The sequence below is a fragment of the Ovis canadensis genome, chromosome 19, assembly GCF_042477335.2.
Source record: "Ovis canadensis isolate MfBH-ARS-UI-01 breed Bighorn chromosome 19, ARS-UI_OviCan_v2, whole genome shotgun sequence".
Taxonomy (NCBI): domain Eukaryota; kingdom Metazoa; phylum Chordata; class Mammalia; order Artiodactyla; family Bovidae; genus Ovis; species Ovis canadensis.
In genome coordinates, this window is record NC_091263.1 from 60,347,186 (window position 1) to 60,357,819 (window position 10,634).

At 46.1% G+C, this 10,634-nt stretch overlaps 1 long non-coding RNA gene across 1 annotated transcript in view; it reads right to left on the reverse strand.

The window, feature by feature from the left end:
* The window catches only part of LOC138424504 (uncharacterized), a 66,402-nt gene extending 61,539 nt beyond the window's left edge, over positions 1-4,863 (reverse strand). Inside the window, exons 1-2 of the long non-coding RNA XR_011250818.1 lie at positions 4,565-4,863; positions 4,324-4,441 (exon numbers count right to left, since the gene is read on the reverse strand). This is a non-coding gene — a long non-coding RNA (uncharacterized lncRNA). The remainder of the gene's footprint in view (positions 1-4,323; positions 4,442-4,564) is intronic.
* Between the last annotated feature and the right edge of the window lie 5,771 nt (positions 4,864-10,634).

Consider the following 10,634-nt stretch of genomic DNA (forward strand, 5'->3'; position numbering starts at 1 on the left):
AACGATATCACTTACACGCCCAATCTAAAACATGACACAGATGAACGTATTTACAAAACTCAAACAGACTCATGGACTCAGAAGACGAATTTATGGTTACCAAAGGGGACAAGGAATGGGGGGGATAAATTAGGGACTTCGGATTAACAGATGCAGAGAACTATGCATAAAAAATATTGACAACAAGGTCCTACTGTATACCACGGGAAACTATGCTCAGCATATTTTAACAACCTATAATGGAAAAGAATGTGAAAAAGAAAAAAATAGAGAGAGATATATATGCAGACCTGGATCAGTTTGTTATACACTAGACACTAACACAACATTCTGTAGCAACTATACTTCATTTAAAAAGAAAACACAAAATATCAAATAACTACCAAAAAGTCCCTCTTTCCAGCACCAGATTCAATGTTCTCCATCACCTGAATGCAACTACAAACGACACGAGTGAACTCAGGTTTTGTGACACCCGATCATGACAGAGAAAGTAAGCTTTTTGCAAGCCAGTGCTGTGTGAGTTTTGGTGTACTATAAATCATCACATTCATGTCCTATAGCAACCAGAAATTTCCATAAACCACTTGCAACCCTAAAATATGTGTTTTTGTTTTTAACTTTCTGTGAATGGAATTCCTCATTTGCACATCCATCCTTTTGGATTTTTTTTTTAACACTGAACATGTATGTACATTTTTAGAATGTTAGGAAAAGCAAATGTATAAGATTAATTGTGATTTATTATTTTCATTAGGTGGTTAAGTGAGGTGATGCTAGGCAAGTTTTTTTCGTCATATTCTCTGGGGGAAAAGATTTGCTGAAACATCTATTATCATGAGCAGACAGTACACGCTATTTTAATGCATATAAGAGATGACTTCAGATTAGGTTACACAGTAGTCACACTGTAACCTGGCCCAGTGGGAGAACATGGAAGCCAGAGCTAGCAGACTTGGGTTTGAGTCCTGATACAACAACTCCGGAGTGAATGGCATCATGACAAAGCTTTGAGTCTTTTTTTTTTTTTAATTTTTTATTTATTTTTTTTTTAAATTTTAAAATCTTTAATTCTTACATGCGTTCCCAAACATGACCCCCCCTCCCACCTCCCTCCCCACAACATCTCTCTGGGTCATCCCCATGCACCAGCCCCAAGCATGCTGCACCCTACGTCAGACATGGACTGGCGATTCAATTCTTACATGATAGTATGCATGTTAGAATTCCCATTCTCCCAAATCATCCCACCCTCTCCCTCTCCCTCTGAGTCCAAAAGTCCGTTATACACATCTGTGTCTTTTTTCCTGTCTTGCATACAGGGTGAGTCTTAAGTGTCTCTTGTCTATGGATCCAGGGATCACACTATTTTGTAGGAGTTAATATTTAACATGGTGCTGCATGTGAAGAACAGATTACTTGGAACCACTCAATAAATATTGGCATTTGCTTTCCCTTTTGCTTATGTTCCATCAAGCTGGGCTGTTCAAACCTCCACGTTATTTATTCTGTTAGCCGCGAGTTAGAATCACAAACTGCAGTTAAACATACTAATATTGCATTTCTTAAAAACAAATGTCTTATTCTAGCTGGTGTTTCTCCTACATTCTCCTCAGCAACAAAGCTTGTTTCATACCCTCCACAGAACAGCAATATCCCAGAACGCCAATATCCCAGGTAATTTGATAGGGATCTCACTGAATCTGCAGACTGCCTTGGGTAGTATGGCTATTTTAACAGTATTCTTCAGATCTCAGTGCATGGGACAGCTTTCTTTTCCTAATGTTGTTTATGTGGTAACAGTCACATAACATAAGACATACTGCTGCAACCGTATTTAACTGTTCAGGTCAGCAGCACTATGCACACTCACAGCGCTATGCAATCCCCACCATCAGCCACCTCTCCAATGTTTCACTTTCCTAAACTGAAACTGTCCCCATGAAACACCAACTCCCCGTTTCCCCTCTCCACCCCACCCCACCCTTTTGCCCCTGGCATTTGCAAGCAATGCAACCAATAAGGGCTCAATATCTAAGGTATACAAATAGCTCAGTTCAGTAACAAGCACATTTTAAAAATGAGTTGAAGACCTAAATAGACATTTTTTCAAAGAAGGCATACACATTTCCGATAGCCACATGAAAAGATGCTCAACATTGCTAATTATTAGGGAAATCCAAATCAAAACTACAGTGAGTTATCACCTCAGACCAATCAGAATGGCCATCATCAACAAGTGTACAAATAATAAATGTGGGAGAGGATGCGGAGAAAAAAGGAACCCTCCTACACTGTTGGTGGGGAAGTAAATTGGTGTAGCCACTATGGACAACAGTGTGGAAGTTCATTAAAAAACTAACAACAGAGTTGTCATTTTTTTGTTTTTTTTTGTTTGTTTGTTTGTTTTCCTTAATTCTCTAATTTAAGTTTGACTCTTTTATGACCCCATGGACTGTAGCCCACCAGACTCCTCTGTCCATATGATAACAGCAGTTCCATTGCTGGGCATATATGTGGAGAAAACTCTTAATTCCAAAAGTTACATGCAGCCCAATGTTCATAGCAGCATTATTTATAATAGCCAAGACATGGAAGCAACCTACATGTCCATTAACAGGTGAATGGATAGAGAAGACACACACACACACACACACAGTGGCTTGCTACTCAGCCATAAAAAAGAATGAAACAATGCTATTTGCAGCAACATGGATAGACCCAGAGATTATCATTCTAAGTGAAGTCAGTCAGTCAAAGACGAATTCCAATGATATCACTTATATATACAATCTAAAATATGATACAAATGAACTTATTTACAAAACTGAAACAGACTCATGGATCTAGAAAACAAATGTATGGTTACCAAAGGGGACAAAGGATGGGGAGGGATAAATTAGGGATTTTGGATTAGCAGATGTAAACTGCTATGTATAAAATACATTAACAACAAGGTCCTACTGTACTGCACAGGGGACGATACTCAGTATATTGCAACAACCTATAATGGAAAAGAATGTGAGAAAGAGAACAGACATACATAGATACACTTGTAGAACTGTATCACTTTGTTTCACCCCGGACAGTAATACAACATTCTGAATCAATTATACTTCACGGGGAACACGTGTATACCTGTGGCAGATTCAAGCTGATGTATGGCAAAACCAATACAATATTGTAAAGTAATTAACCTCTGGTTAAAATAAGTAAATTTATATTAAAAAAAAATAAATAACAAGAAAACACACAAAAAACCAAATGGCTACTGAAAAGTCCCTCTCCCCGATGTTGTCCATCACCTGAAGGCAACTACAAATGACACGAGTGAACTCAGGTTTGTGATACCCGATCATTGCAGAGAAAGTAAGCTTTCTGCAAGCCAGTGCTGTATGACTTTTGGTGTATTGTAAATCATCACATTCATGTCCTATAGCAACCAGAAATTTTCATAAACCATTTGCAACCCTAAAATATGTGTTTTTGTTTTTAACTTTCTGTGAATGGAATTCCTCATTAACACATGCATCCTTTTGGATTTTTTTTAAAAAAACATTGAACCTTTATGTATATTTTTAGAGCTACAGTGAAAACAAAATGTTTAAGATTAATTGTGATTTATTATTTTCATTAGGTGGTAATGGAGGTGATGCTAGGCGAGGTTTTTCCCTCATATTTTATGGGGGAAAAGGTTTGCTGAAAAATCTATCATCATGAGCAGATTGTATGGGCTATTTTATTGCATATAAGAGATGACCTTCAGATTAAGTGCCCCATTAGTCACATGGGAACCTGGCCCAGAGGAAGAAATGGATGCTGGAGCCAGCAGACTTGGGTTTGAATCCTGACACAGCAACTCCTGAGTGAACAGTATCACAACAAAGCCTTTGAGTCTTAAGTGTCCCTGTCTATAGAACCAGGGATCACACTATTTTGTTGGATTTAATATTTAACACAGTGCTGCATGTGAAGAATAGGTTACTTGGAACCAGTCAATAAATACTGGCATTTGCTCCCCCTTTCGCTCATGTTACATTAAGCTGGGCTGTTCAAACGAAACCTGCAGTTAAACATACTACTATAACCCATTTCTTAAAAACAAATGTCTTATTCCAGCTGGTGTCAAAATCAGTAGAACATATCTCCTTCATTTTCCCCAGCACCAAAGTTCGTTCCATTCCCTCCACAGTACACCAGTATTCCAGGACCCGAAAAGGAGCATCTAGAAGCTGATTCCTTTGTTCCAAATCAAGAAGAAGCAAAAGCAGCCAGTTTCTGCGGGCCACAAACAATTAGTTTGTTCACAAAATCTGCACTTACCTGGATCCCCGTGTCTCACTGTCATCAGCAGAGCACCTTCAAGACCTTAACTAGAGACTGAGGCTGGGAGGCCAAGAACGGCCCAGATCGCATCTCTCATCCTCTAGGAGCTCACAGCCTAGTGAAGAGAAGATTAAGTGCTTACAAAATACATATTAATATGAACAGCTACCATTTACTGAGGGCTTACTCTGTGGCACCCGTAGGCACTGCGTTAAATGCAAACCCCGTATGCACTCACTTAATCCCCATGAGATCTCTGAGATGGCCACTGCCACTCTACAGGTGAGGAAACGGCGCAGAGGGGTTACGATGTTTGCAGACACCTAACCACACTTAGCGCTTTGCATAGCGAAGGAAACTATAAGCCTGAGGCAAAATATTTGTAAACCATCCAACTGACAGTGGATTCATTTCCAACATATAGCAACAGCTCATGCAACTCAATAAGCAGAAAAACAAACAAACATCCCAATCAAAGAATGGGCAGGAGGCCTAGATAGACATTTCTCCAAAGATGACATACAGATGGCAACAGGCACAGGAAAAGATGCTCAGCGTCTTTAATTATGAAAGAAACGGAAACCACAATGAGGGTGCACCTCACACCAGGCAGAAGCGCTGTTGCTGTTCAGTTGCTAAGTTGTGTCCAACCCTTTGCAGCCCCATGGACTGCAGCATGCCAGGCTCCCCGTCTTGCACTCTCTCCCAGAGTTCGCTCCAACTCCAACCACCACCACCAGTCAGCATGGCCATCGTCAAAATGTCTACAAACAATAAATGCTAGAGAGGGTGTGGAGGAAAGGGAACCCTCCTACACTGTCGGTGGGAATGTAAATTGGTGCGGCTACTATGAAAAAATTTATGGAGATTCCTTAAAAAACTAAAAATAGAGTTACTGTATGATACAGTTATCTCACTCTGGGGCATATATCTAGAGAAAACTCTTAACTCAAAAAGATAACATGCAGCTCAATATTCATAGCAGTACTGTTTACAATAGCTAAGACAGGAAACAACCTACATGCCCAACAAAAGATGAACGGATAAGCACATGGTATGTATGTGTATCTAAACATACACACGTGCAGTGGACTACTACTCAGTCATAAAATAGAATAATGCCAATGGCAGCTCCAGAACCTGCCTCCATACGGTCCTGGGCACACTCCTGTATCCCTCTGAGCCTCAGCTTCATCGTTAAATGGGCTTGACTGCAGGGACTAAAGGCTACAAGCGAATGTGCTTGGTGAGTATCAGAGGACTCTAGATCACAGGGGCTTCTTTCTGCCCCTGTGTAAGTACTTTTGGAGTTCTAAAAGCAGAAGTGTGCACTTGGTTGACCTGATGGGAGGGAAGCCTGTGTGCTGGGAGTGGGGTTCTGCAGAAGACAGAGCCTGAATTCTTGAGAAAGGGAAGTCAGGGAGATACCCTCCAGTAGGAGGGCTCCGGAAGGGGAGGAGCGGTGGGAACAGGGAGCACCCAGATGCCTGGCTCTGCCCCAGTGTCAATGCTCATGGGGGTGCAGCTCAGGGGGAGAGGCCAGGCTCAGTGGGTCCAACACCCCCGTTGGGCATCTGCACTGGCGTGATGTGGCTGAGGTCGGGTAGCATCTGGTTCTAGACGGAGGGCAAGCCCGGGCCCGTGTTCCCTGCACCCCAGGAGCCAGCAGCTCATTAAAGAGGAGGGAAGGAGCAATTACCTGCCAACTTCAGAAGCAAAAGACCAGAAGGAGCGGGGGCAGGAGGAGGGTGGTTCTCCACCTGGGGCCCCAGAAGTGTGCCAGGATGCAGAGGGGATAAAAGGAAGATGGAGACGGCTTCTGGGGTTACTGGCTGAGGTCAGGACAGGGTCAGTCAACCAGGTGGCCCAGAAGGCTGGACAGAGTGGCTGAGGCTTGATCTGACCTGTCATGAGGAGCCCCAGGGAGCCCTGGACAAGGAGGGGCAGGCTTCAAGGGAGAGAGCAGCTGTACATGACTGAACTGCAGGGGAATGGGGAGGAAGGAAACCCCAAGTGGGGCTGTGCCCTGTATCAAAGGTGGCGCTGTCAAACAGAAATATGCCAACCCCCTGGGCAATTTACGATTGTCGGATAGCCAATTAGAAACAGCAGGAAGGTGAAATTACTTCTGATAATATATGTAACCCCAAATATCAAATAATTGTCATTTCAGCATGAAATCAATGCAAAAATTACTATTGCAATAACTCACATTTCTGCTGTGCCAAGTCTTCAAGGCCGGGTGTGTCTCTTGGCCAGGACACCCGGATGCACATTAGCCGCCTTTTTGGAGTCATAGGCAGCTGGCAGCTGCAGCACAGGACAGCACAGGTCTAGACAGAGGAGAGGCTGGGCTGAAATGACTGCGGACGTGGCCCTTCCTGGCTTCCATCTGAGCCCTCTGTAGACTGCCACCAGCTCGAGGGCTCTGCTGTCCTTCGACACGAGCCGTGAGCAAGGGAGCACCCCTGGCCAGCCTCCTCTCTGCTCTGGGGCCAGGCTGGTTACCTGTCTCCCGCACATGCCTTGAACATTACTTAGCCCTGGGTTTCTCAGAGATAGTCCGAGAGAAAGGAGTTGCCCTTAGAAAATGAATGTCTCACTATTCTGAAGTGTCCCCGTCTTCCGAGGGCTAGGGTGGGCTGAGGAGGTGGGTTTCAAGTCCACGGTCATTGCTCACCCCAAGATAACGCGTGCAGATGGCAGCCTTGGAGACCTGATTGGGAGAGCCTGCAGCCAAGAGCAGGGGAGGCTAATTTAAAACAGCTGATTGTTATAGGTAACCAGGTGCCACGGATAAGACGCTTTAAGCCCCTTCTTTAAGCTGCCCATGCATCTCCTTGATTCGGAGAAGAGGAACTGGCTTCTAGAGAATCCTTTTAGGTTCCTGGGATAGCAGTGTGCCATGGAGGGTATGCAACAAACTGACGCTGGGCAACTCGGGCCTGAGTTTCAGCTTTATGGCCTCGAGAGAGTCGGGTCATCTTCCTGCACCTCAGTTTCCTTATCTGAGATGTGAGAACAGGAATGCATATGCTTGGGGGGTCTATTCAAAGGATAATATGTGTGTGAAGCCCCTCACCTGGGACATGAGGGCTCCACAGATGGGAAGTGATTTACGGGTTCTGACTACTGTCATCCCCATTGCTATTCATGGAGCAGGGCCTGGGCTGAGTTTGTGGTTTGGGTCGGCAGAAGCAACAGAAGAAAGACGGGAGGGGGCAGGGAGGGGCCCATGGAGGGATGTCTCCTTACCACAGCCAGTCTGCAAGGGGTTCTCTTAGGGATGAAGGTGGAGCCAGAGGCCCCCCATGATGGGCAGGGCGGGAGAGGGGGCGGCCAGGAGCTTGTCCTGGGCGGGCAGGCGGGTGGGTGAGCAGCTCTCCAGCCGTAACTGTGAACTCTGTCTGGGGGTCATGTTCTTCCCCACAGGTTTCCAGCTCCACCTCCCACGTCCAGAGTTACCCAAACATTTTCCAAACCAGTCTGACCCCTTTCTAATGTGTTCCAGATGCATTTGCAAGAAATTGGAAAAATGCAGAGCCAAGTGGGAGGCTGTACATTCATAGGGCCGTATTGGGCCCAAAGATTTTGCCCAGTGGGTACCCCGTTCCAGGGGTCGAGTTGCCTCCAGGCCTCTTCCTCTCGTCTCTCCCGGGAGGAGTCCTCCACCAGCCACTGCCCCTGCTGAGGCAGGGTCTGTCTCGGGCATGTGTGTTGACCCTCAGACCCATCACTGGGCTGGGGTCACTCATTTTCTGACTGTTTATTGAGCACCTACTATTACTATTTGTTTTGTATGATTTTTAAAATGGAGATAAAACTGACATAACATTGTATCAGTTTCAGGTATACTATATTTTCTTAATAATTTAGAAAAACAGTTTTGGTCTCACAAACTCCCTGAAAGGGCTCAAAGGACCTCCGGGGGTCCAGAGATCACTGGGAACAATGTCTTTAGAGGAAAACTACATGGATTGAGAGAGCTTAAAATACGGCAACCTGACCCAGGCTCAGGGACAAGATGCTAGAGTGAAAAGGAGGACAAGGGTAACGTATGTGCAAAGGCCCAGTGGTGAGCAAGAGTGGGGCACTCTCGAGGGACTGAAAGCAGCAGTTACGAATCCTCAGCCTGGTGTATACCGGGGCCGCTGCAAGTCCCTCCACCCCTCAGATTCATATCACTAAAAATGTGTTGATACGCCGAGTACAGAGCTCATCCCTTCCCTCTTGGAACTGACAGTCTGGGAGAGGGACAGGGTATGGTCATTCCCGCCAGCATGCCTATGGTGTGTGCAGAGAGGGGGGAGTTGGGTCTGATTTGTGTGCGAGCAGGTAGGGCACAAACGGCAGGTTTGGAAAGTCAAGGTGGCAGGGGGATTTAAGTTCAGTCTTGAAGGGAGAGTAGGGGTGATCCAGGCCCAGAGGATGGTGTGTTCATACCAAGCTGAAGGGCAGCAGGGCTTAGAGGTTGGGAGGGAAGAGTTAGCCTGTCCTGTGGTGGGAATGGGAAGCTGCGCCGTGGAGAGGTGGGGAGATCAGCAGGGGCCACGGCCATTCGGTGCAGGGTGTGGACCAGACCAGCTGACTCAAAGCCCTAAACCCATCGTGGTTTGTTGTTAAGACCACAGGCTGAATTCTAAGCCTTGGCTCTGTATCTTGTGGGTAAGTCACTTCATCTTTTCGGACCACCTTATAGATCCTACATTGATTGGAGTTTTGGATTCCTGTCTGGTCTGCCTGGGCTCAGATCCCAGGTCTGCGATAATTCACCTGTGTGACCTTGGATCCGTCACTGAACCTCTCTGTGACTTAGCTCCTCCTCCCTAGATAATAGGAACAATGCTAGTACCTACCACATACGATTACTATATGGAATCAGTGAGTTATATGTACCGTTATAGGACTGAAATATTATTCCTGACAAATTCCTCACCCCTAAGAGGGATGTTCGTCCCTACTTCCCCACTTTAGGTTTCAGCATCTGAAAAACTCAGGAAACGTGCATCAGGTACTATTTCTATCCGAGTACTTCAGAGAGGAGCGGAAGCGGAGGATCTGGGGGAGGGGTCTGTCCAGGGAGGGCCCCATAGGGTCCTGCTTGGTTACATTCAGTCCTCTGTCAGGCCTGGGAGGCTGCTTCTGCTCTCCCCCACCCAGCATGGCTCCCTTCCCTCCTCATCCCCATGGACTTGTTCCAAAGGACAGCCTTGTGATATGATAAAAAAAAAAAAAAAAAAAAAAACAAAAACGCCTCCTGCGCTTTCCTGACCGAGTCTTGTTTTACTGCCACGCTCAAAGCGGGTGAAGACAGGGTAGTTTGGCAGAGAAGAGTGTTGGGTGTCTGTGGCCGGACCACACCGGTTTGAATCCTGCCTTCCCCAGGTAACAGCTGAACAATGGAGCATGTGACTCGCTACAAAAGGCTCATCTGAAAAGTGAGATAGTAAGACCTCCCCAGTAAGCTGTCAAGAACAATGGAAGCACTTGGGATAGTAGGTGCTCAATAGATACTTGCAAGGCTTGCTGTTTGTCAGGCAGCGTGCTCAACACATTGCGTCACTTGGCCCGACGAGGCTGCCTTTGTAATTGTTCCTGCTGGCAGGTGTCAGGTCAACGGCCCAAGGACACAGAACTAGGAAGGTCCACACCCCACTCCACCTTATTCCAAAGGTTATGCTCTCACCTGCTGTCCATGTGGCTGCCAACAATGAATGCTTTCCAGTCTTCATTTTGCTACTTTCTGGTTGGGAAACTTTGGTTAAGCTGATTCCTTCATCTGGGCCCTGGCTTCCTCCTGCATTAAAAGATAATATGAAGTCTGAGATGTGAGTGGGGAAGAATGTGCCCATGAGGTTGGATTTCCACTGAGATCCTGGCATGGCCTTCCTGCTCCTTCTTGGGGAGAATTGGACCAAGTCTGCACGGTCCCTGCCTCAATTTCCCCCTTAGGTAAGAATGAAGTAAACTGCCTTGATGGATTCTGAGGCTCTTCCTCTAACTGGGCCATCTGAGCTGCTTCTGGGGACGCTGAGGTCAGAGAGGCTAGGGAAACGGCAGAGCACGGAACTGTCAGAGCTGACAAAGCAGCCAGGGCCCTCCCCTCACCAGCTTGCTGAGACTCAGCGTGGCGATCACAGGATGAGCCCCCTCCAGACGCCGTACCCAGCTGAGAGCCCCCTCAAGTGCTGAAGAGTCAGGGCACCAGGATTCAGCCTGCCTGCCACTGAGTTCTGGCTTTACTTCTTACTTGCTGTGTATGTGACCCTGTAGGATGAGTCACTTACTCTCTCTAAACTTTGGTTTCC